Consider the following 24,493-nt stretch of genomic DNA (forward strand, 5'->3'; position numbering starts at 1 on the left):
AACCTCTTATATTTTCCCTCATTTGTTCCCTTTGGTTTCACATACCTCCACTTTGGTCTTCAGATGCTTCCATTTTATTAATTATCTTGGCCGTTGAATATTTTTAGGCCGGCAAGTATATTTTAATTTTCAAAAACATTCTTATTGCCTCATTGTTCCTTTTTCCAAGCTTCTCATTCTTGTTTTGTAAATTCAATAATCTCTTGACTTTCTGAAGATACTACTTTGGATTTTTTTTTTAATTTGCTTATGCTCCTTTGCTTTATTTCTGTTCTTTCAAGGAAACTTGGGATCTTCTCTTTTAGATTGTTCTTTGTCTTTATTTTTCAAATGTATGGTTTTCCTTATTTGTTCATTCATACTTTTGCCTGAGTGCCTGCATTAGTTCATGTAGGTGGTGGCATGGGTGTCCTCTAATATTTTAGTCTTGCTTCTCCCGTAGACTTGTCATGTCTGGGAGGGTGAGCTGTGGTTCCTTGTGGGTAAAGAGGATGGGATGGTAGTTAGCCTTCTCTGTGGGTGGTGTCATCAGGGAACCGCCAGGCAGGAACCCCGCAATCCACCTGATTTAGGAAGGCTTTAACCCTTAGGGGCAGAGCACTTTAGGTCACTGCTGGGAAAACCTACTTTTTCTTCTCCCACGAGAACCCCTTCCACGCTTTTGAGGATGTCAGTATGTTTACCTAAAGCTTTCTTCCTCTTTCAGTCCCAACACCTTTTAAAATGCATTTATATATTTAATATTCCTTGTCTTTTTTTCAAGCATGGAAGTAATCTGACAAAAACTCTGCAAGTAAATAAGCCTTATGAAATAAATTAAAATTATAATTATAAATATGGTAAAATTTAAAGTCTCCGAAGTATTCGATATGGCACATAAACTTAGTAAGTTTTCAACTGAAAATCCCAAGTCTAAACCAATTATTCAGTTATCTACTTTAAGTTGAAATGAAAAAGCTCGCCTGCCAAATTCTCTTAAATGTTAAAAGTGCATAAAATACAAAGCATTCAAGTCTCCTTTGCATGAAAATGCTGATTCTATTCGTTTAGTCATTGAGACACATTAATTTTAAATTTTTCTAGGCTTCCCCTCCGAGGAAATAATTTATATTATCCTTCCTCAGCCAGTTAAGATTATATAATGACCAGAAATGTTGGCCCAGACTCTGAATGAATCCTTGTCAATACCACGAGACATGCCTAGCCCTCCTCAGGTCCCTTTATCAATGTCCTTTGAACATATTTATTTAGGGAGATGAGAGTGTGGGTTGGGGTGGGGCTGTCCAAAGTTCTCCTCCGCTTCTTGGTTTCACCACTGTGTGCTCTGGGTTGTACTTCATTGTTCTTCAGTTTTTAAGATTTGTAAATCCCTTTTCTGCCTAACTGTAAAAAACCAAATTCGTAAACCCAGCCCACTTTTTTATGTATCTTCTAACACTTAGGAGGACATTTAATACATGTATTAATGGACATTCAGAGGATATCCAGCTGATCTCCAGAGAGCTCTCAGGACTGACTTTTTTTGTCACCGTGTTCAAGGTCACGCCGGTGACAGTTACTGACTGAGAGACAGAGCAAGTGACTGCTGACCTCTAGAGGATGCTCGATGCAATAAATGATCATTTTTCTGTGCTAATAACAGCATTCCCATTACGTGGTTATAATGAACTTGGCATAGTTCAAGTAAAGTGCAGAGCCCAGGCCTGGCACGTAGTTAGGGGCTCAGTAACCATTATCTTTTATTATGGCTACATCCAGTAAATAACTATCAATAAAAAATATTCATATGTAAGTGAGAAACTTTTAAACACATATTCAGCTGTTTGGTGTTGTGTATACCCTATGTTCCCTTTGTTTTGACTGGTATTTTATTAACCTAGTATTCCAGTATAAGTTACCTGTATGGCAGAGTTTCTCCACCTCAGCATTGTTAACATTTTAGGCTGGATAATTCTTGGTTGTGGAGGGATGCCCTGTCTACTGGGATTTAGCAGCCTCCTTGATCCCTACCCACCAGATGTAAGTAGCAACCTCTCTGCAGCTGTGACAACCAAAATTGTCTCCAGACCTTGGCACATGTCTTCTGGGGAAGGCAAAGTCACCCCTGGTCAGGGTGACTCACTGTTTCATAGTGACACCAATTTGTGTATTTTTTTTTCAATTATTTTTGTCTTTGCTTCTCCCAACTCCGTTCCTATCTCGGGAGTTTTCTGTCTTTTGCCCTAACAGCAGCATAGAGAGAATGTCATCACCTCCTTTTTCTCCCAAGCTCAGGGCCTAAAGATGGGAATGCAATTGAGATTAAATTCAAAGCCTTATTGAAATTAATAATCAACCTATTAGGGGAAAGAATGTTTCCCATAACCCATAAGATAGCACTTCTTGTGAGCCTGACTTTTGCCGTTTAAGAGACTTGCAGATGTATTCCATTGAGACAAATGGTATGTTCCCACAGTAATACACAACATCGTCGTCTTCTCGTTCATCATTTTCAAAGAGCTCTTTCCATTTGGGGTTTACTGCAAAAATAATGGCTTGTAGGTCCATCTATTTACGATAAAGTTATTTCCTCTCCATTAAAAATATTACAGGTTTTCGCGGAAAGGAATCCATTTGTTAGAGGCTTCTGGACAATCGATAAATATGTTAACGTGAAGTGTGAAATACCAATGACTACATGGTAACCTCAGAGTGTTATTAGCTTTTTATATTCAGTAAATATTGAATATTGAGTGAATGGTGATTGAGCGTAACGTACACTGAATTACGTCACGTGGAAACTCTATATAATGATCCTAACACCAATGTTGTAGTTAATAGCTTTAAGGAAGAGAGAGTTGTTATAATACCATTGTGTACTGCCGTTAGAAGTTGGGATTTGGAAGAAAGGGGAAAGAAAACGTTTAATTGACCAACCTTTCAAAAAATAACCCTAAGGAATATTTCTGTTGTTAGTGAATTTGAATATTAATTATATTGTTCACTTTGAATAAGAAACCTAGAAAGATGCTTGACTATCCTATTCAGTAAATTGTTACATCAGTAAAAATCATAGAGTTCCCACCCCCTTGTTTTTCCTTTTTGTTTAAGTCTCAAAAATTACTTGCAGAGAGGTAAAAACATATTTAGACAATTGAAATTCCACAGTTCATCTTCTCATATCCATGGGAAAAAAAAGTAAGTTAACCTTTCTAAGCATTCATCCACAATAACTGACCCAGTCTATTACCATTGCCCTCAGTTACCTCTTGGGCCCTTTTTTGTTTGTTTGTTTGTTTGTTTATTTTTGAGAGGGGGGGAGGGGCAGAGAGAGAAGGAGACAGAAAATGAAGTAGGCTCCAGGCTGTCAGCACAGAGCCCAATGCAGGGCTTGAACCCACGAACCGTGAGATCATGACCTGAGCCGAAGTCGGACGTTTAACCCACTGAGCCACCCAGGTGCCCCCACTGGCTATTTTTTATTTACTCGTGGGCTGAAAAACTTGGTCGTGCATATTCTAGTGGATTTGCACTTAGGTAGCAAGCAACCCTTGTTTGATTTTGAGCAAATTTTGGAATGCCCCCAAAAGTCATTTTATTACAAGCAGAACAACCATAGCCAAGAAACTAAGGGTTTGACTACAAGAATCATTGCCTTACTTAATTTACTTGATTTGTGGTTAGAATTACTGTTGACAGCACTGAAGGGGAACAGAAAGTCCACATTTTTCCTTCTAAGGAGACTATTAGTAAACTCTTCGCATACCACAAAATGCGATATTCCTGAAGAGCAAGCCAGGAGGAAGATGTGTCTCTTCAACACAGAGGGAATTAGGAAAGCAAGAACAGCCTCTCATAGGGAAAGCCGCTGAGCTCTGGGATGTTTTTTTCAATTGAGTGAGAAGTTGATTTGGAGCCTCTGCAAGCTCTCAAAGCCCTCCGTACCCCCAACAGAACCAGTCTCATTCATTTCTTCGATCAACTTGGAATATGAATGTGACAATATAACTAGACTTTGAGAGATGGCTTTAGCATGTGTTTTAGCGTTTTGTGTTCATTTAGGAATACCACAGTACCTTGAGGATGTAACCCACTTCTTCCACAGGCTCCCCGTAGAGCAAATCAGCGATTCAGAAGGCGTGCGTCCGTGTGTGTGTGTGTGTGTGTGTGTGTGTGTGTGTGTGTGTGTGTATTAATAGCCTCAGTAGTCCAGATAGTCCACAGCCACAGGAGCCATGACTTCCTATGAGTTCTAACCTGCAGAATGAAGCTATCTCTTGCTCTCTGCCCCATCTTTGTAAATTCTGGGAGGAGTTGGGGGTTGTCAATAGTGAGAAATCTCCTGGGATGAGAAAGCTCCCTCGGGTGTATTAAACTCTGATTTCCAAGAGAGCTTCGCTGATGGCAGGAATCATTACAACGAGCTCGATGACACCCAGAAAATACTGTGACTCATCTTTCAGCGATGAAACCTCATGGCTTAGAATAAGCAGGCAGTGAGCAGATATTTCATGGTTAGTATTTGTTGATTATTAAGGGTCTTTGCTGTTCACTGACTCTGTGTTTTGTTGTTTGCTTCCTTTGTAAATATGTGTGACAATTCCTTGCTTTATGTAAACATCCTACATTTCTATAATTTTACAAGATGATCTTGGAGGAGATGAAATAAAGAGATTAGAAATAATGATTTGAGAGGGTGCCCGGGTGCCTCCGTCAGTGGAGCATCCGACTCTTGGTCTCGACTCAGGTCATGATCTCAGGGTCAGGGGATTAAGCCCCGGGTCGGGCTCCACACTGAGCCTGGAGCCTGCTTAATTTTCTCTCTCCCCCTCTGTCCCTCTCCCACACTTGCTCACTCTCTAAAATAAAAAAAAGAAGTCATGATTTTGAGGGCTATGAAATATGTCTAACTACACGATTTCATTTCTTCCAGATAAAGTGGGAAAAATAAAAAATTTTACAGAAGAAAATAGGGTGGTTTTTTATGTTAGTTATATTAATTTCTGATTTGAATGAATGTGAAAGAAACAATTACTGTATTTGTGAGCCTAAAGCTCCAAGTAGATGACAAAGTGTCAAAATGACATTAAAGGAATAAATTCCCAAAACGTCTTATTTTTGCATTAGATATCAGAGCTCTGTAAGTCATTTTACATTAATAGGCTTTTGATGTTTTTATATGCACAGCATTCACAAATGCATTAAATATAAAAGTTTTACTCTCTGCCTGCAAACACCTACAAAACTCTTTTAAGATGAAAAAACAGTTTTAGAAACCAAATGCATATAGAAAATTGCAACCCAAAACCACCACCTTTTCTATAGTTAAGCAAATGATGGTGAGCAAACTCCCATAGAACCCCTCCAAAAAATGTCTAAAAGAATAGAACATTTCCCAGCAGCCCCCAGAAACATCTCTCTGCCTCCTTATCCCTTCTACTCACCACCCCTGCCTAGAAGTCACCACTAGCCTGCCTTCTTTTTTTTTTTTTTTTTTTTTTTAATTTTTTTTTTCAACGTTTATTTATTTTTGGGACAGAGAGAGACAGAGCATGAACGGGGGAGGGGCAGAGAGAGAGGGAGACACAGAATCGGAAACAGGCTCCAGGCTCTGAGCCATCAGCCCAGAGCCTGACGCGGGGCTCGAACTCCCGGACCGCGAGATCGTGACCTGGCTGAAGTCGGACGCTTAACCGACTGCGCCACCCAGGCGCCCCTAGCCTGCCTTCTTGACTTTGATGGTGATAAACTTGATTTTTTTTTCAACAGTTTACCTTTTCACTCCCATACACATCCCTATTCTCTATAGAGTTGTTTTGCCTAGTTTTGCGTTATGAAACTATGTAGATATGCTTTGGAGGCTTGCTTTTTTTCCCCCCCTAAATATTATGTTTCTAGGATTGGTCTTTGATGTTTGTTTGTATAATCCATTGTAGAGACTCTATCATAATTTCTGTGTCCTCTCTACTGTTGATGAACATTTGGGATGCTTCTAGTTTTTGAGAACTAATAGAATTATATTGCAGTAATTATGAACCTGACTCATCAAGAGACGGTGCCCTTGGGTTCCATATATTTAATGAAGGAATACATGGAATCAGAGATCACTTACATCATCATGCACCTGTGTTATTTTTGCGCACTTAAAGGAATGGGTTTTAATACCAGAAAAATCACTTACAAGGAATGTCCTAATGAAAAGATAGGGTTACGTTTGGTCACTACAGTGAACTGGAGAACAGAAGCCTAGGACGTGACCTGTTCCTAGTAGATGTTCCTATCCTTTTATTCTCCTATCCAGAAATATTAGTAGTGAATTTCTTTCAGGTACGTTTTAAGAAGTAAGAATGTGATTGTAGTTCTTCGAACGTATCAAAATGAAACAATATAAACTAGTTATCTCAGTCTTAAGGTCATTTGTAGAAAATGACATTATATGCCACTAATAACCTGCTGATATACAACAGATAGAACATTATGCACAATGGTACAATGTAAGGAATACGCAATATACCATATACTAAAATAGAGAAAAATACTATTTTAAACATCTTACTGAGCATAGGAGTGAAGGTAATGGCAAGGAAGGCAAATGAATCTTGGCTAATCACTTTAGCTTTTGAAGAATTAATAGGTCATTCATTTATTCATGCACCAAGTATTAATTAGACGCCATCTGTGTATTAGACCACAGTGATTCTAAGACGAGTGCATACAGCTATTGCTTATGAAGTGCTATAGACTTAGAGGAAGAGAGGGATATCAGGTAACTCTTTGCATAAACAGAGTGATTGGTACTGTGACAGAGGACTATGCAATGGACCACAAAGGGAGGCTCTCCCCCCCTGAGAAGATCAGGGAAGGCTTCTGAAAGAAAGAGAAGCTTGAATTGGGTCTTAAAATATGGGTGAAGTCAGCCCAGGGAGTTGCAGGGGGGGCTCATCCCACAGCAGAAATTTTGCTATCATTGCCATCACACATAATGAATGGAGGAGGGCCTGGGCAGCTCAGTCGGTGAAGCATCCCACTCTTGATTTCGGCTCAGGTCACGATCTCACAGTTCATGAGATCGAGCCCTGCATCAGCTCTGGGCTGACAGCTCGGAGCCTGCTTGGGATTCTCTGTCTCCTCTCTCTCTGTCCCTCCCCCTGCTTGCTCTCTCTCAAAATAAATGAATAAATACACATTTAAAAAATTATTAAAAAAATAATGAATGGATGGTAGTGATACAGAAGTATTCGAGGAGAAATAAACCAGTCGGGAAGTGAGTAACAAAGAATGAGCAACAGAAGTTATACTTTAAAAATAGTTTGTGTTTGTTGGGACCTTAATGTGCGCCAGACACAAGGCTAAGCACTTCCTGGACGTTATCTCACGTAGTCCTCACATCCGCCCCATGGAAGATGTACAGTTAGTGTCCCCAGGCGTGATGACAGTCACAGCGATATAGTGACCTGTGCTTAGAAAGGCCCTAACTTTGGGTTAATGCTCTGCCAGTGCCATCTTGAAATTTTTAATAACTTTGGACAAAGGGCGTCACATTTCCATCCTGCGCCACACCCTACAGGTTATGTGGCCAGTCCAGAGTGTTTTTGCAGGAGGAAAGTCACGTGCCCTGGATCACATAGCTATTAAGCTGAAGACTCTAGCCTAGTTCTTTGGGACTCTGATTCCTTCTGTCTTAACCCCTGTGCCTAGTCTCTCGTGCCTTCTGTTGTCAAGACAAATGAATAACAGAAGGTAGGAGAAACTGCAATTAATCCGAGTATACCGCAATGGAAAGAAAACACAATCAGTAGATCAAAAGGAAAAAAATGGACTGAATGCTACTTTAGGAGTGAGCGAAACGTGATTTCCTCATCAAGGCTCCCTCAAGTTAAATATGGAAATCCAACACAAGTAATTAGTAATGTAAAGCCTTATTCCCCAAGTAAACAGAGCTTTGAATTCCAAATCATGTTCCACGGTGACTGTGCTGAATCTTGGTCATCCAAAGTGTAATTGGATGTTGGCCCAACTCTGCTCTTTCTTGGTAGTTTATGCAAGAAAAGCCAAGAGTGGAAGATTCGTGGTGTTAGCGTCCAGGGGAAAGGAGCAGATGGGAGGAAGAAAGACAGCCAGCTCCTCCTCCGTCAGACTCCTCATCGGTACTGCTGTGCCCTCTGACTGCATCAGATTAAGAATTGAAAATAAATAAGATCGCATTTGATCTTAATAAGCACAGCTCACTTGGAGGAAGTTTTACTTGAAGGCGTCCTCATTTTCCTTTGGAATATGGCGGTTTACTCCTCTCACCAGGGGATGTGCTTCAAATTTTTATTAGTGCCTCGAGTTAATTCAGAAAGTAGGAAGTAATGGCTTTTTTAAAAGCATTTCCTTGGACAACCCTTCCTTGAGCACTAATAAGTCAAAGTTCCGTGATAGTAAAAAATGATATGTTAGAACATTCCTGATTTGTTCATTCTGTCTTTAGAGAAAGCCTTGAAATATGTTCTTATGTTATTCCAAAGCACCTGTGGACTTCAGGGTCCAAGACAAGTGACCACAAAAGAACATGCCTATGATATGAAGAACATGTTTTTTTATAAGTGTATTCATTACATGTTCATAACAAAAACAACATAATTCTCTTTTGATGCATTTCTTCAGCCTCCAAAAGTATCAGATGTACTTAAATGCTATCATGTGGAAATATGCACATCTGGAAATACTAAGTTGCACCAGCAGTGTTTTTAATGACCACGTTCATGCCTGTACTCGACGAAGGGCAGAAGTTTAAGACTAGCTGACTAACTTCCTCTCATGAATGGGCAGGGTTCAGCACGCAAGGGCTCCTGGAGCCAGGACTGAGTGGGGACCAGCAGGGCTGGTGTCAGACTTTGGGGCAAAGGGAACTTGTATCAAACGCCTGACCGAAGGCAGAATGGGAACTGAGGACAGGTCAGAAGTACCAAATTCTGGAAGCAGATAGAAAGTTAGGACTGGATACGATAAAGAGCTGCCTGTGGAGAGGTTAGACTCTGCAGCCAGTTCTGGAAGGATCCAAGGTACCCAGACACAGGGTGTATCATGGCACCTTCAAGGGCTACTTTTCATCGTATGCATTCAAGAGCCACAAGAATTCAAGGCTCAAAGACTGAATCGTGAGCAATGATGAAACCCGAGGAGAAAAGACGAGAATCTACATGGCCCTACTGCAATAGTTTTCTACCTTGGCTGCACATTAGAATCATCTGGGGAGCTTTGAAAACGCTGCATGCCCAAGCTGCGTCCCAGTCCAATTATGTCGGAATCTCAGGGGGTACAATTCAGGCATCGGTAAAGCTTAAATCTCCCCAGTGATTCCACATTGCAGCAAGACTGGTTTCAAGGCAGTGGCGGTGTTTACCTGATTTAACCGCTTATGTGTCATATGCGTCACAATTTACACATTAACCACATTATACTTGCGTATACTTACACGTAAGGTTCAGTTAGGTGGTTGATCTACACACACGCTTAAGGAGTTCTGCTTATCATAGTGCTCATGATCAAAAACTGGGGCCTCTCGGGGCGCCTGGGTGGCTCAGTCGGTTAAGCATCTGACTTCAGCTCAGGTCATGATCTCGCGGTTCGTGGGTTTGAGCCCCACACCGGGCTCTGTGCTGACAGCTCAGAGCCTGGAGCCTGCTTCGGATTCTGTCTCCCTCTCTCTCTGCCCCTCCCTTGCTTGTGCTCTGTATCTCTCTCTCTCTCTCTCTCTCTCTCTCTCAAAAATAAATAAACATTAAAAAAATGTGGTTGTGAATATATTTTTTTCCTCAGGGTTGCTACTTCTAAATCGTCCTGTAATAAAAATAATGGTGTCAGGGAGATAGAAGCTTTAAAAATGTGTCAGTGTTTACAGTAAAAATTAGGGAGTAAATGTTTATATTTTTATAATTTACAGTAAATTTACATCTAGAAAACTAGGATTAATTTCGCTACCTCATTGGAGGAATTAGTAAAATGAAATCACATGATAAGAACCATTACATTTTAGCTCATGATCATATTTTTATTTATTTGTTTATTAGGAGAGAGAGAGCACGTACGTGCGAGCGCAGGCAGGGGAGGGGCACAAAGAGGGGGACAGAGGATCTGAAACAGGCTCTGCACTGACAGCAACGAGCCCAATGTGGGGCTCAAATTCACAAACCGGGAGATCATGACCTGAGCCGAAGTGGGACGCTTAACTGAGCCACCCAGGCGCCCTGTTCATGATTTTATTTTTAGCCTTCTGTCTGTTTTTCTGTAGTTCCTTTATCCCTAATTCATTGTTTCCCCCTAGATCTATTTTTAAAATCTATTTTCTGGGTGCCTGGGTGGCTCAGTCGGCTGAGCGTCCGACTTCGGCTCAGGTCATGATCTCACACTCCATGAGTTCGAGCCCCGCATCGGGCTCTGTGCTGACAGCTCAGAGCCTGGAGACTGTTTCATATTGTGTCTCCTTCTCTGTCTCTGCCCCTCCCCCGCTCACGCTCTGTCTCTCTGTCTCTCAAAAAATAAATGTTAAAAAAAATTAAAATCGGGGCGCCTGGGTGGCGCAGTCGGTTAAGCGTCCGACTTCAGCCAGGTCACGATCTCACGGTCCGTGAGTTCGAGCCCCGCGTCGGGCTCTGGGCTGATGGCTCAGAGCCTGGAGCCTGTTTCCGTTTCTGTGTCTCCCTCTCTCTCTGCCCCTCGCCCCTTCATGCTCTGTCTCTCTCTGTCCCAAAAATAAATAAACATTGAAAAAAAAATTAAAAAAAAAATGAAAATCTATTTTCTTTACTTATTGTATTCTATTGCACTGAATTTATAAATTCCTGTTTTTAAAACTTATGGCTGCAGGGCACCTGAGTGGCTCAGTCGGTTGAGCGTCTGATTTCAGCTCAGGTCATGATCTCGAAGTCTGTGAGTTCGAGCCCCACATCGGGCTCTGTGCTGACAGCTCAGAGCCTGGAGCCTGCTTCGGATTCTGCATCTCCCTCTCTCTCTCTCTGCCCCTCCCCCGCTCATGCTCTTGCTCTCTCTCTCTGTCAAAAATAAACATTAAAAAATTTTTTTTAAACTTATGGTTGCTAGCGCTAGGAGGCGGGGGAAATAGGGTGAGGATGGTAAAAGGGTGCAGACTTTCAGCTACACCATGAGTAAGCTCTGAGCATCTAACATACAACAGAGTGACTACGGGTGACAACACTAAATGTTCCCACACATGCTACAACAAGATACCACATGGGGCCATGAATGTGTTGACTGAACTGGATAGGAAGCATCCTTTCACAATGTATACATATATGTCAGACCACCGTGATGCACACTTGAGGTATCTTACAGTTTTGTATGTGTCGATTGCACCTGCCTAACGTTGGGATTTTAAAGATAACACAGAGCAGTCATAAAAACCACATTCATTATTTAATCCTTCAAATGTTTGGCAGACTTGACTTAGGTGTAGATTGTATGATCGATCGGCTTGTAAATGCAGCAGGCTGTCAGCTAGGCTCCTTCCAGGACCCACCGAGTCAACAAGCTTTTTCGAATACGAATTAAGTGAAAATTCGGTTCAGCCAGCAAGTGCCAGTTATTATGACTGACCTTTCTAACCTGAATTAATTGTGGATCTCCTAGAGATTATACCTGGAAGCTCTGACTGATTGAGACGACTGTATAAAGTCATTTTCCTCCAGCGTGTTTATTGGAATAGCAATTTTAGAACTTCTAGTAGGAGCACCAAGGCATTAGCCTCTCTTTAGAGTGACTAGTTCAACGACCTCTCTTTATATCGGAAGCTTCTGAGGCTCCGGGCGTGTCTAGTAACTTAACGAGTTAGTTAATGGCAACAGGGTTGGAACTAACTCAGTTCTACTATCTCTGAGTCTAGTGCACTTTCTTCTTTACCGAATGTACTTCTAGGTTTGACTCGATGGTGGACCAGACCATACTCTGAGAGAGCATGTTCCTGGTGGTAACATTTAAGCTGAAACTAGCAGGATGGACAAGCCATCTGCTCTGTACTCACTCTATTGGGAAGGCAAATATGATATACACACATCAATACTTTGGGTACCTTCGACTGTTGCTATAAGCTATAGAGAAAACCAAACAGGGTCATGTGATGGAGAGTAGTTTCACCTTGGTCCTAGAGGTCAGGTCTTCTTTGAAGTGATGAGTTTCACTGAATGATGTAAGAAGGAGGCGGCCATGTGCGTGCCCATGGGGAAAGCATTCCAAGCGGATGGAAGAACAAATACAGACCCCTGACACAGTCTGGGGACATAGGGAAGGCCAGTGTGGCTTCAGCATGGCACCCACAGGCAGAGTGAGGGGATATGAGGTCAGAGATGTGGCCGGGAGCCAGTTCTCAGCAGCCCTACGCACCGTGCATTTACAGCTGCAGTGAGAAACTGTTAGAAGGTTTTAAGCAGCAGAGCGATTGAAGTGAATTCATGCTTTAAAAAGCCAACTTTGGCAATCTGTGGAGATGGGACAGCAGCCATGACATGAGTCAGGGGCTATTGGTAAGCAGGTCACGAGAGAGGTGGCAGGTTGGCTAGAGTGGACAGGACTTGCCACTCTAGACTTTAATCTAGTCACAGGAGGATAGAGGTTCTATTCGCTGCAGTGTGCAAGACTTGGGTGCTGGGGAGAAGAATCAGGAGTTCTTTGGAGACGGGTGAACTCAAGAATCCTACTGGAAATCCACAGGGAGGTGTCCAGTTGGTGCTACATGCAAGAGCCTGGAACTCAAAGGCCTGGAATATTTAGGAACACCTCACAGAAACGGGGAGTGGGGAATCCAAGAGTAGGGAATAATTATTCCCTTGATGCAGGTGAGAAGTGAAGATTTGAGGAGGAAAATCCTTCAGATGGCAGGATAGAGAAGGGCGGGGAGAAGAGAGTTATGAAATGGGATATGTGTGTGTTGGGGTATCTCAAAAACACGGTACAAAACCCAGTACTCACCTCCTTAGTCCCCAGCACATACCTCGTACTGCAGAATCCAGTGGCAATTGTTTGAAAGGGTCATACTGAAACATTATGCATAACACATTAAATTATGTTGGTTCATCAACTACCATAGAAAGAAATTAGCAGTTTTTCTTATAGATAACTCTAGAAAGACATTGAATGATAAAGAAAGAGAGTTTTATTACGTTAAATAGCAGGTTGCAAGTACCAAAAAATTCTAAACTATATTTTTTGAAGTCAGATTTGCAATAGAACAGATCCATGGGAGGGATAAACTGGTCAAAGAGTCTCCCCCCACCCCCACCCCCAAACACCCTCTCCTCCTTTAATTTTCCTAGCATAGTCTGAAGAAGCAGCTTTGATGTAGATAAAATTATGTGGCTCTTTATTAATAACAGTACTCAGGGATATTTTCAAGTAGATCTTAGCCAATAATGAGGGAAAGCATACGGTAGAGAAGTGTCCCTTTCAGCTCATGTAGTTGGTCAGCTGTGATGTGCTTGAAATTAGCATGTTGTTTCAAATACAAAGTTGTTTGGCCCATGTAAGTTCTTAACTAATGGTAAAATTAAAAATTATATATATATATAAAATATACATATACATATATGTATATGTATGTATATACATATATTTATACATATACATATACATAAATATACATATATTTATACATATATACATATGTGTATATGTATATATGTACATATACATACATACATATATATATGTATATATGTATAAATATATATATATATGATATATATATATGGCAGCTCTTTTATCAAGGAGGCAGGAAGGGCAAAAAGCTAGCTGAGTTCCATCCACTGCTAGATTCTTTATGAAATCTTTATGAAATTAAAGGAGGGGAGCTTCATCAGAGTGGCTCCGATTTAAATGAAGATTCTCCCCTCACCTACAGCTCGATGAATTAGGGGCACAGTTGACAATAGACTATTTACGGGAATAAAATCTAAGGAAAGAGATTTAACAGTACAGCTCTTTGGGTTAAATAGTACAGCTGTGGGGAAAAAGTTGCTTTGCTTTTCCTCATAGGTCATCCGAATCAATGACCAGTAGGAATTTGTTGGAATTTGTTGTCACGTGTCATAACAAGATTTATTAGTGACAACATATTAGTCGGGTGGAAAGAAAACTCAATCATAGATGCGACTATTTTCATTTTGTTTTGTTGTTTGCTTTTTCTATGGCATTTGGAACTGTTTCTTATTTTTATGTCTTGAGGAAAACAATGTGTTTAGCTGTTATTTACCAAAAGCACATGTGAGGTTTAGCGTGTACCCACACGTTAGACTTTTGTTTTGCTATTATGATTCACTGTCTGGCTAATGCACGCCATAATTATCCGTATTTGTACACATATCATGGCCTTTTGTAATCAAAGACGACACTACTGATGGCAGGAGCTCTCAACTGGGGTGTGGTCAAGGGAATTTTTTCACAACCCTTGCCAGTTAGATAAACAGTCTGGCCTTTGAAGTCTGGAGTGGCCACTCGAAATACGTTGATTCCCAAATCTTGCCTTTTTTTTTTTTTTTTTTTTTTTTTTTTGTCTCCTGGCAACATAACCTACTTCTGCTTTGGCCACCACCTCCCCATCCAAAAAAGTCTCGCTGGTGTTTTAAAGTTGAAAACAACAAATGGGAAAGTTGCCTCCGCGTGAGGATCCAGTACTACGGAAGCTGTCCTTCCGGCCTTCTGTTTCTGCAGACAGATAATAACAATTCTGCGCACGCACGTAGCAGTAAAGAGAACCCTTCTCTTGGCAGATTGGTGAGCATGCTTCTTGAGTTATGAAAATAGCACTCCAGGAGTTCTCTGGGCCTGATGTCAATTTCATTAAGCCTTTTTAACAGTTTAGCAAAGACAACTCGGGGGCAGCTTGGGGTATGGAGGAAGGGAACTGGAAACCAGCTAAGGCAAAAGATTGGTGCTGTGAATGCCTGCGGGAACAGCAGAAACCTCCAGTCTTTTCCTCTGAAATCTGACACTGAGCTAGCCAGTGGTCTCTGTGGGCTTCTCCTGTAGAAAATCACAGAATAACCAGGCACTTGGCCGGGTTCCCAATTCACAGTGGTCAACTTCTCTGGTCCTTGTCCTTTGCCTCTCCAATCCTCTCTCCCACTTTGAGGCAACCTGAAAGAGATCTAGGTAAGGTTTGAATTTTAGTCAGTCATCTTAGGTTATACTTTAAAGTATATACAAAGGGCGCCTTCGGCTTTCTCAGCCTCAGCACTATTGACCTGTTGGGCTGGAAAATTCTTTGTTGCGGGGGACTGGCCTGTGCAATATAGGATGTGTAGTAGCGTCCTTGGCTTCTACCCGCTGGATGCCAGTAAACCACCCACCCGTCCCAGTGTGGCAATAAAAAATGTCCCCAGACATTGCTAAATGTCCCCTCGGGGCCAAATCATTCCCAGCTGAGAACCACCCAGTTATAGGAAAGAAAAGTCACATTTATGTCGCATCTCTGATCTGCCAGATGGGTACTAGATGTTTTGTGTAGTCCTGACAGTTCTCTTGTGAAGTTTTCTCCCCTTTTCATAGGTTGGGAACCTGAGGGATGGCAAGGACAAGTGTTGCTATCTGTTTTGTTTTGTTCTGGGATTTTTATTTTCTAATACTTAACAAGGAAAATGTGTTATCCAGGGAAATTATTTTATACCCAGGAAAGACAGAAAATATTCTTTCTAATATTTCATTCTATACTCTGTATTTTAGACATTCCCTAAATGATAAACACTTAACTTGAAAACTTGCCAAATGTACGAAGACCCAAAAAATCACCACCCGAGTGCCCTTGCTCTTTCTTTCAACCCCCAGTTGTTTTTTGCTTGCCTGAAACCAACATCAGTGATTGGCATTTTTCCATTGTAAGTATCTTTTAGTGGCATTATATATTAATATGGGCTAGACTTGGGAGGCTAACAATCAAACATGTCATTGTCCGAAGCATTTTAAATTGAAAACTCATGTCCAAGTGTACTTTTTCAAACTTTTCAGAACATTTACCTGAAATAAATGTACGATGAATATGTATCACAGGTTTTTAAATTTATCATGGAAACTGACAGGATGGTAAAACCAGTGTAAAAGATTATGGAAGCAACCTAAGTATTTACGGTCGCTGAAAGGAAGATAGGGGGCTAAGATTGTTAAATTAGATACAGAACTGGTTACCTCTCTACAGGGCAATAAAACAATCATTTTGAGAGTTATCTTTTCTACAAAATGGAAATCATGAGCATTTTTACTAGACAAATTTGTTTCTGCTAGTCAAATTCATTGGCATTTTTAATAGCTTTCTAAAGGTTAATAGCTACCCTCACAAATATATAAAATATTCTAATCCAAAGTAAATAGTGCGTTAAACAAAGGTTTCTAATTTCCCTAGAAAATTAGATAATCCTTGATTGCCTGTTAGACACCTAAAACTTTTAGGGGGTCAAAAAATAATATAAGCCCATTGTAAAAAGTTTGAAAAATACTAAATTTTTTAGGAGAGGAAAAAAATCTACCCTCAAACCACTACCCAGATGCAACCCCTATAAATAGAATTCATGTTCCTTACAAGTTTTTCTCTAAATATTTTTAACAGTGAAGTCATTATTATGAAAAAAAAAATTGGTAGGCTACTTTTTTTCTTTTGCTTATTCTCATATATCATATTTTTTGTTATATAATGAAAGTGTCCTATAAATATTTTAACGTCTGTATAATGATTTGGCATTTCTGTACCATCCTGTTTGCTATTTTTTCTAATTATAAAATTATTTCTTTATTATGAATAAATAATGCACTTAGGAATTTTTCAGACTTACAAAAAATACATAGAAAATAACAGAATGGCCAATAGTGGAGGTGCAACCTCATTAAAAAAAAATCAAATCAAATCAAATCAAATTAAAAAAGGGGCACCTGAGTGGCTCAGTCGGTTGAGTGTCCAACTTCGGCTCAGGTCATGATCTCACACTCCGTGAGTTTGAGCCCACATTGGGCTCTGCGCTGACAACTCAGAGCCTGGAGCCTGCTTCAGATTCTGTGTCTCCCTCCCTCTGTCTCTGCCCCTCCCCAACTCGTGCTCTATCTCTCTGTCTAAAAAATAAACAAACATTTTTTAAAAATTAAAAAAAAAAAGTAGAATATAGGGGCACCTGGGTGGCTCAGTTGGTTGAGCGTCTGACTTCTGCTCAGGTGATGATCTCATAGTTTGTGAGTTCGAGCCCCATGTCAGGCTCCATGCTGATTTTAAAATGCAAAACGTATTCTTAGCTTGCAGGTTATGCAAAATGGGTAGCTGGCTGGATTTGGCCCTCAGGCCGTAGTTTGCCCATGTATGCCCAGCTTGATCCCTCGCCAAGACCTGGTGTGTTCCAGATATCTTAAATGGTTCTACTCCAATGGGTGTGAAATGGTGCATTGTGATTTTCGTTTGTCTTCTTGACTCGTAGTGAAGTCAAGCATTTTTTCATGTGTGTTGGCCACTAGGATTTTCTCTTCTGTGGTTTATTTATTGATTGTTCTTTTCCTTTTTCTTTTATATTGTGGGTCTTCCGTTTATGGGCTTTGAGGAGTTCTTTCTGTCCTCTGCATGGTAACCCTTTGTTACATGCTTTGCCGACACGGTCTTAGGGTGTTGTGGTTATTGTTCCATTCTTTAAACTTGTCTTTTGATGAAAGGCGTTTTCAATTTAAATAAAATGAAATTTATCCCAGTGAGATTTGGCTGTGTGAAAAAAAAAAAAATTGTAATTCTCTTGTACATGGGGAATGTGAAAGGTGACCACAAAAGAAAGATCTCACTTTTCTTGTATGCGAAAGAGGAAATATTTCTTCACTGGATGTGAGTAAAAGAATGTTCTCACTTTTGGTCCAAACATTTTTCGGTCTAGTAGTTTTCTTGAATGCCAACAGCCCCGTCCAGTTGTGCAATCTGTTGTTCTATAGTAAAGAAAGTATCCTAGTGCCGCCCGTGGGCATGCATTTGACATTGATGAAATGCTACTTTGCGTTCACAAGTTTGCAGGCTTTGCTCTCGCAAGCCAGCTGACGTAACTGGAAGTAGAAAAGGACCCTCCCACTGGCGTTGGTTAATTGACTTTGATGAGCTTGTCTGCGGTGCCTAAGTGGTTCCAGAACAGAGAGAACTGTTCTAATCTGAAGAACTTGAGAAAGTCACACTGGCTGGCCAAGGCCGCACACCTCCAGCCAGCAGGGAAAAGGAAAGCAGTGGATATGCTGGTCAGCAAAGCAAGACTTGGCTGCCTTGAGCTTTTTTCCTGAGTTCTTGCCCCGGTGAAGCACATTCTTGCTCTCTGGAGAGCCGGGCCCACTCGGAACTGGGCTGGCATGCTTGACCGACGCCTCATGTCGCCTCAGACTAAGCACATCATTCCTGGGGTAAGCATGCGGGCAGGGAGGCAGGCCAGATGCACGGTGTGGTTTTGAGCAAACGGGAATGTCTTTTGTTGCTAATGAGCTCAAGCTACATCACATCACATCACGTTAGTCGCTTCACTTCTTAGGAGTTTTTCTTATCTTGCCAGAAATGTCATTCGCAGTGTGATTATGTAAGTGTTCAGGTGGTTTAAGCAAGTAAAACCGGAACTCTGGTTTTAAAGTGTATCTAATTGAGAACAGTTTAGCAGCTTGGGTTGGGGGGGGGGGGGCTGGGAGAAACTGGAAGATGAAAATGCTTTTTCCAGCTGTAGACAGTCACTTGTTGCATGGTAGATGACACTGACAGCCCAGCCACTGAGCTACATGTGTAGCTCCTGAGGCCTTTCTGCGTAAATCACGATGATGTAGCTTCCTGCACGGCTGCCGTTTCAGATTTCCTTGCTGTTTGCCGCTTCAAACATTTGTGAATTTAATGAAATGCAGACCCGCGAGCCTGGCGTTTAAAAATCCTTAAGCAGAGAGCTTTGCCACACAGAGGCCGGGTCTTTAGATTTGGAGTGGAACTTTTAAAGAAGAGATCTCATTGTTATTGGAGCCCTTTGAGGGAACACGTCAAGAAGGTAATCATCGTTCTAGAACCCAACCATGAACGATAGCCTGCGAAAACAAAAACCATAAGCTTACAAATATCTGTGTTAACAGGACACAAACACGTCACTTTGAAATCAGTGAAATCCAGCTTGCCTAGAAATTCTTTCCAAAGTATCTCTTTTGTTTCCAGTTCCAGGCTACCCTAAATTCCTCTAATGAAGAAAGAAAATGCTTGCTAACACACACCTGTGTGTGGTAATTACTGGTTCCTTCCAGGAGCTCTGGGGACAAAAGTATTAGCACGGTCAGGAAGCTGTGACATGCGTTGCTTAATCTATGTGATTTTAATGCTCTTTTATTGGGTCGCGTCTAAAATTTTCTAGGCGCACACTTGTCTTTGCCCCATTCAATTTCGTGTGCCACAGTTGTACTTCTTTTGCCTCTGACATAGCTGCCGATACGCACACTGGTTTTCAAGGATTTCTGAGCAGTAGATACGTCACACACACGTTTCTGAGCTTTTCAGATGCCACTGGCATTTGATTTAGAAATTACTCAGTACCTGTTTGTCCTGAGGGACATCTGGAATCATCATCCCCATACTCTTGCCTGCTTTCTAAGAATCTTATCACACACAAAATAGCTGTTCAGGTCGTTTCTGCAGAGGCATTGCCTGACGAATTAGGAAAATGTATCATCTGCCACCCGAGTGGCTAAGTACCCCAAATTGCCAAATACATGCCAGTGGTCATTTTGAATATTTTCAGCAGTGAAATTGGGCACAAAAACGTCACGGTGGTTTAATTGGGATGTCAGTCTAGATGACTTGAAAATAGTTGAATGATTTGTCATGCAGTTAATTTCAGTTCTGTCTTGAAGGATTACGGGGACTCCGCACAGGGACGTTTTCAATCCTTTTAAGTTACTTCGTCTCCCCAGATCCTAGATTTTTGTTTCCTGTGACCTAATCACTTCTCGTTTTAACTAATACCGGTGTTTGAATAGGCTGCTAAATACGCGGACTTTTGTCTTAATGGTTAAAGTTTAAAATAAGTCCTTATAAAGACCATTCTCTTTCCATTTAACCCCTTCATCCAGTCATTCTCAAAATTCCCTAATAATGACAGAAACTATTCTTTCAATTGGGACAATAATATAAATGGATAGGATCCTTTATATACACATATGTATACGGATACATTTATGTGTGTATGTAAATGTGTTATGGAATAACTTTTTAGGATGCTGAATAAGCTATACGGTCCTTATTTTTTGTTCTAATCAAGTATGGATTTCAGTTTTTATATCACTGTACTTTTTTAAAGTCACTGCAAATCCCAAATGTACAAAAACACATTTATAAACCATACAGTTAATTCTTCTCTTAGATTAAAATGAAATTAATAACTTCCTAAAGTTTGGTATAGGTAGTTACTTTTTCATTGCCGAAGGCAAAAAAAAAATGTGAATCTGACTAGTATGTTTGTTGTCTGTATATGAATTCTGGTATTGTTGTATTGTTAAGTTTCTTAAACTTGAATATTCTTTTTTTAAAATTTTTTAGCACACATGCGTGTGCGTGCACGCGCGCACACACACACACACACACACACATACGCACACTCATGGGGGAGGGGCAGAGGGAAAGAGAGAGAGAATCTTAAGCAGGCTCCACACTCAGCATGAAGCCCAACGTGAGGCTCCATCCCACAACCCTGGGATCATGACCTGAGCCAAAATCGAGAGTCAGATGCTCACCTGAGCCACCCAGGCCCCAAACTTGAATATTCTTAATGACTGAAATTGTGTGCACTCCCTCTATGTCCTTTCCTCCCTTCCTTCAAACCAAAATGATCTCTCGGACTTGTGCAGGGTTTTCTCTTGATTCAGCATGTTACCCACAATTTCACTTTTTTTCTGAATGTGGTTGAGAGCAAGTGTTCGGCTCCAGTCAGGCTTGACTTTAAATACAAGGCCGTTCCCTTCAAAACTGTGTGATTGGCAAACTTAGGTAATTGTGAAATTAAGAAAAATTATACCTGCGTTTCGGGTATTTGTGAGAAATTTTCTTAAAAATCACAGAGCACGTAGACTGCTTAGCATAGTACCTCTAGTTACTAAGGGGACGCACATGCCTATGTCCATTTTCTGCAGTGTCTAAAAATGCAAGAACTTAGCTCTGAGATCGCAAACCTCTCCGTAGGAGAGGCCAGGGAAACTTGTGAGCAGGTTTTTATTTGCATATTGGGAGGAAAGAGATTAAAATAAATAACAGTCCTGTGACGTGGGACTCCTAATTGGTTATCTGGCCCTGGGATCAGAGGGCTTCAAGAGGGCAAGTGGAAACTCTCCACAAACTAAATGCTCATATTTGAGTCTTTGTACCCATTCACACTTTCTAGCTTCAGGAGATTCTCCATGTGGTCCTCACCTCCCAAACGCAAAAGCACCAGAGCTCCTGGATGGCACTGAGCCTGAAAGAGCAAAAAAGATGATGTAGGTTAAGTATTCTAAGAAGTCTAGGAATTTTTGAATTATTATTCTTTCCTTGTCTTTTACCTGTGCATTGCTAGAGCCATTTAGGAGGAGAAAAACAAGAAGTTGATGTGTGCCTGGGCATTCTGAGGGGAAGGAGACTTTCTCTTTCTTCCCTTCTGGGTTCTTTGGCTGGTCTCATCATGAAATTGACTTGAAACAGATGAACAGGAAAAAAAACAAATTTAATTTTGTGCCTACGGGAACCCATAAAAATCTGAGGCTCATGTAAATGACCAAAGCAGGCAGCTTTTATGCCTTTTAGAAAAAGAAACAATAAACTTGTGAAGAATTGACAGAACAGGGGTTTGGGCTTGAAGTAGCAAATTAGTGAAGAAATTACAAGGTTTGTTCACACAGCATTTTTGGCCTTGAATTCCCTGTCTTTGGTGGTAAGGTTGCTTTCTATTCTCCTGGCACGGAGAGGGTGCCTTCAAATAGGAGATTTATTTTCTGCCCTCAGGGGGACAAAGGAGGGTCGGAGTACCCTTCGTGTACCAGCTGTTTCTTGAGTAACTTTAATTCAAAATAATAAATATGCCCAAATGGCATATCTTGGAGTGGTATATTCTGCTCTCCAGGCCTGCCTTTGAAATCTCCAAGAGGTTTCACAATTCAGAAGTTGAGTTGGTAGATCGTTCCAGTATTTTATTGAATTAGTCTCTTAGCCTTGAAAATAAGTCAGTTAAATTTTAATCGAAGTATAGATGGCATACAATATTATTTAGTTTCAGGTATACAACCTGGTGATTTGACACCTATGCACACTATGAAATGCTTGCCACAGTAGGTCTGGTTACCGTCTGTCACCATACAAAGTCATTATGATATAATTGACCCTGTTCCCTATGTTGTACATGACATCCCATGCTTTATTTTTTTTATAACTGGAAGTTATACCATTTGGTATACGAACTGGTGTTATACCACCTATTTTGACCACTGCCCTACCCCTCTCTCCTTTAGCAACCACCACTTTGTTCTCTGTATCCATGAATCTGTTTCTGGTTTTGTTTGTGTGTGTGTTTTGTTTTCCAGATTCCACACATGAGTGAAAGCATGTGGTATTTGTCTTTTTCTGTCTGACTTATTTCACGCTGCATAATACCCTCTAGGTCCATCCGTCTTGTTGCTAACAGCAAGATTTCATTTATTATGGCTTTTTAAAATGAGTGTGTTCATATGTATGTGTGTGTACACACACACACACACACACACACACACACACATACACACATACATATATACCATGTCTTTATTCATTCATCTATTGATGGACGCCTAGATGATTTCCAGATCTTGGCTATTGTAAATAATATTGCCATGAACACAGGGGATATATCTTTTTAAATTAGTATTTTCATTTTCTTTGACTAAATCATACTGAGAAGTAAAATTGCAGGATTGTATGGCATTTCTACTTGTAATTTTTTGAGGTACCTCCATACTGTTCTCCATAGTGGCTACACCAGTTTACATTCCCACCAACAGTGCATGAGGGCCTTCTTTTGTCCACGTCCTCACCAACACTTGTTACTTCTTGTCTTTTTACTACTAGCCATACTGACAGGTGGAGGTGATACCTCATCGTGATTTTAATTTGCATTTACCTGATGATAGTGATGTTGAGCCTCTTTCCATGTGTCCATTGACTATTTGTATGTCTTCTTAGGAAAAATACGTATTCAGGTCCTCTGCTCATTTTTATTTTTATTTTTATTTTTATTTTTATTTTTATTTTAATGTTTATTTATTTTTGAGAGAGAGAGAGTGCGAATGGGGGCGGGGCAGAGAGAGGGAGACACAGAATCCAAAGCAGGCTCCAGGCTCTGAACTGTCAGCACAGAGTCCGACGCGGGGCTTGAACCCATGAACGGTGAGATCATGATCTGAGCCGAGGTCAGACGCCTTACCGACTGAGCCACCCAGGTGCCCCATCCTCTGCCCATTTTTAAATCAGATTGTTTGGGTGTTTTTGGTGGTGAACTATGTGGTTTTTTAAAAATATTTTGGTTATGAACCCCTTCTCAGACATATCATTTGCCAATATCTCTCTGTTCAGTAGGTTACGTTTCATTTTGTTGATGGTTTCACAGTTGCGTCTTCAGTAAGAGGCATTTCTGTGGAAACAAAATAAAATGAAGGGTTAATGATTAGAGCTAATTATAAACCCAGTCAGAGTTCTGTGGGTCGTTGGTCAAGATTCCTAGATTGGACTCAAAGCATTTTCAGATAGAATAAGGGCAGGGAGCAGCAATCTGACAGATTTCCTGGTTTGCAGTTTGAGTGTCTCTGGTTATCTTCCTGAGTGGCCACAACAGCAGGCATGAAGATTTTCCGGACATGAGCTGTTGTGGTCATGTCTCTGAAGTTTACATCAAGTTGTCCAGTTATAGTTTGCATGGCTTTGGAAAAAGAACAATGATTCCAAGTCAGAAGTGTGGGAGAAAATTGGACATTTTGGAAAATGGGAAATCGGTTATTTTGGAACGTTATAGCCAGACAGTGGAGAAAACGAGAAGAATTCAGGATCTGGTTAGTTTACAGGCAGAAAACATAACCTCAGAAACAAGTAACGGGACTGGAATCCGATATCCAGAAGGGTTTATTACAGTTTTCCATTGACACAAAATTTTTCTCTGTATAGTTACCCTATTTCTCTCAGAAACAATCAAAGTAAGACTAATTTGTTTGCAAAATAAGTCTAGTCCCATTAAACTTGGCTTGGTTAGTTGTATAAGTGCTGTAAAAATAGCAGTTGACCGTACAGACTTTTCAAAGTTTGCTTTGCTGAAACTTTTTACAAGGAATTTTAGATTGAACTCTTAAAAGACCTCTTGAGGGGCGCCTGGGTGGCGCAGTCGGTTAAGCGTCCGACTTCAGCCAGGTCACGATCTCGCGGTCCGTGAGTTCGAGCCCCGCGTCAGGCTCTGGGCTCATGGCTCGGAGCCTGGAGCCTGTTTCCGATTCTGTGTCTCCCTCTCTTTCTGCCCCT

This window comes from Lynx rufus, unplaced genomic scaffold, assembly GCF_022079265.1.
Source record: "Lynx rufus isolate CCGP_SWC_20201006 ecotype Redwood Valley unplaced genomic scaffold, mLynRuf1.p SCAF_7, whole genome shotgun sequence".
Lineage (NCBI taxonomy): Eukaryota > Metazoa > Chordata > Mammalia > Carnivora > Felidae > Lynx > Lynx rufus.